This window comes from Pogona vitticeps, chromosome 1 (assembly GCF_051106095.1).
Source record: "Pogona vitticeps strain Pit_001003342236 chromosome 1, PviZW2.1, whole genome shotgun sequence".
NCBI lineage: Eukaryota > Metazoa > Chordata > Lepidosauria > Squamata > Agamidae > Pogona > Pogona vitticeps.
In genome coordinates, this window is record NC_135783.1 from 333992134 (window position 1) to 333995169 (window position 3036).

Genomic DNA, 3036 nt, shown 5'->3' on the forward strand with positions numbered 1-3036 from the left:
TTTCTGCTTTTCCCACCGTGTCTCTTACAGGTTGAAGAATAGGTTGAATGCAAGTTTCATTGTGGCCCATCTGTGATAGAATGAATAACAATATCTGGAAATATTCCTTCTGTGCAGAAGGCAAGGAGTTCTCATTTCATACATCAGTAGAATTTGCTGCAGTACATCTCCAAAAACCACATAGATAGTCTTGAATATTTGTTAAAGCATATAATAAATCTTAATACGTTGAACCATTGGTCGCTCTGCAGTCTTGGAATGATATAATTGTAGAGCTGGAAGGAACCCAGAGGGTCATTGAGTCTGACCCCATGTTGAAGCAGGAAATTCTGTCTATTACTGGCAAGAAGCTCTCTGGTGTATTGCTCCCAAGCCAGATTTAAAAGTTGGGAGACCTTTGATCATAGCAGTTCTCTTCCCCCTCCTAAAACTAACAGGCCTTCAAGACCCTGCTCGGAATTGTACTGGAAAACTAACAGTGAGCAAAAATCTTTAACCCTTCCCCCCACTCTGTACTCTCAACTTAAAAGCTCTGCTGCTATCTGAGATAAAATGCACACACACACACACCCGTGCCTTGGAATAAACCTTGTGTCTGGGAATTTAAATAGTGAAAGCACACCTTTTAGTGCTGAGCTTGAAAATACTGAATATAAATGATTTGTCTGGATCCTGATAGATAAAAGTGGTGAAGTTCCTATTACCCATGAAATTTATTTATGGATAGCAAAGGAGAAGTTTTAAAAATTTCTTTACATAATGCTGGTTTCTGTGCAGGATTACATTTTCCCAACTAAGAAAAAGAAGTCAAAGCAGGAAGCTATCACAAAGTAGGACAGAAGTCTTAAAATGGGAATCTGCATATAGATCTTGAAAAGAAAGGAGGGAAAGACACACTGAGACCCATATAATTATCCATCTTCCTACTACAAATTGCTTCTTTCCAGCACCCCTTTTTCCCAGGGTCAAGCTGGTTTTGCCTTTTTAAAAAAGACACCAGAGATCCGACCACAACTCTTCTGCAATCATATCTTGTGTGAGTCAAAGGCATCACTTTTCCAGCTGATATCTTTTTGACTGGGGTCACTAGCAGCTGAACTTGAATTATTTTATATTCCAGGTAAATGCTCTGCTACCAAGCTGTGGCCTCTTTGTGACTTGATTGTCAATAAAAATCAATTATGAATTAATAAACCAATGAAGCAAAAAAATATGAAAGGACAAACTGTCAATCAAACCCATCCTTCACACTGAAGGATGTTCTTCTCCACTGAAGGAGGAAACCTTGAAGAATGAGAATTCTTTACATGTTCATCAAAGTATAACGAAGACAGTGGTATGACGAATCGTTATGTCTTAGGATGAAGGTTCATCCAAGATTCTGGACTGGGCAGTTAACTCAGATCCTCTTTTCTAAGTGCCACTTTGATAGGTTTTATCAATGCACTTACCAAGGTATGGGTTTCCACAATAATATAAAACATTAAGGGATAACTTCGAGACCAAGCTTACATTATTTTCTTCAGTATAAAGTATTTTGGAATATAATGCAAGGATCCAGCAAGTTAAGAGGGCCAAGACATAAATATAGCATAGCAAAACATTATTTAATGCAAATTCAAAATTTCAGCTAACCAGCAACACGTTGAAGGCATCTCTCTGTCTTTCTGCAGTCTCTGTTTTGTGAGTTTATATAGTGGTCCTTCAGTGCAAAAATGGATAGTTCAGTAGTTTATGTCTCTGGCTGCGGAGCCAGAGGTGGGAAATTTAATTCCCCACTGTGCTTCTCTGAGAGAAGCTGGACTCAATGATCCATAGGGTCCCTTGCAGGTCTACAGTTCTGAGAATGTATAATCTGGTGCTTTAACTGGATGATGGTACCAAGCACTTACAGGTCCTTTTACATCAAATGTAGTTACCGTATTTTTCGCTCCATAAGACGCACCTTTTCTCTCCAGAAAGGTGGGAGGGAAAGTACATGCATCTTATGGAGTGAATGCAGTAACCCAGGGTTCAGCCACCACCACCCAAAAGCCTCCCACTGCCATGCCAGGAGACCTCTGAACTGGCAGCAGAGATTGCTTGCTGTTCAGACCTCAGCATTCTGCACTGCTGACTTTCCAAGATCTGCTCCCTACAGCTCAATTGGAAAACCAGCAGCAAACAGGCCTGTGGCAACAAGCAATGCAAACAACCAATGTCCAAAGGGGAAGGAGTGACTCTATTTAAACTAGAGGAAACCAGAAACACAGTCCCCCATTTAGGCAGTTGATTTTCCCACATTTGGGGAAATCACAGGGGTCAGCTCATCTGAAATGCAATAGATGAGCCTTACCCTGGGAAAACCACTCTTATAAGAATGGTATCTTCCCTGCCAGGTCTGAGTTTGAATGGCCCCTAAGCCTCCTGGCCCTTTGTGTGCCCTGCCCTCAAAAGGCATGGTGACCGCCTGGCTGCACCTCCTGATCAGAACAGGGTTGCACAGCCCCAGTGCTGAAAGAGGCCAGGAGAGCTCCTCAGTGTTTTGGGGTGCCCCACAGGACCCCCATCAGGGGCTAGATGTTCCTCCCACAATCCTCCAGTGCACATATATTAGCATACCTAATATGTGGGGAAGGCGGGGAAAGCAGGGGAAATCGAAACTTTCAGTTAGTGAAGAGGCTGCTTGTCCGCTTCCTTGCTAGTCCAAGCAGTTAGAGAGCTGCTTGTTTTTCTTTAAAAGCTTCTTGTTTTGAGTTAAACCCTGTTTGGATTAAAAGGTGCTCCGTTTGAGTTGAAACCTGCTTGCCTGGGAAGTGGCTGATCAGCTGTTAGGTGGGGAAAGGGCAGGAAGGGAGAAGAGCACAAAATGGCTGCCGTCTGCAGGCTGCCTGCTGGCATTTAGCTGTTTGGGGCTCTTTTTTGGCTGTTCTGGGGTCTACCAAGGCACTGTGAAGAGCCAGGCTCAGTCTACAGTACCTGGTAAGTGAATTTCTTTTAGGTTTTTTAAAGTTTCTGACCTTTTTCAATGTATTTCTATGGGAAATTTGGATTCAA

General features: G+C 42.6%; 1 pseudogene; it reads right to left on the reverse strand.

Moving 5' to 3' along the window:
* Positions 1 to 2231: 2231 nt before the first annotated feature.
* On the reverse strand, positions 2232 to 2386 carry LOC144586193 (U1 spliceosomal RNA; annotated as a pseudogene).
* Between the last annotated feature and the right edge of the window lie 650 nt (positions 2387 to 3036).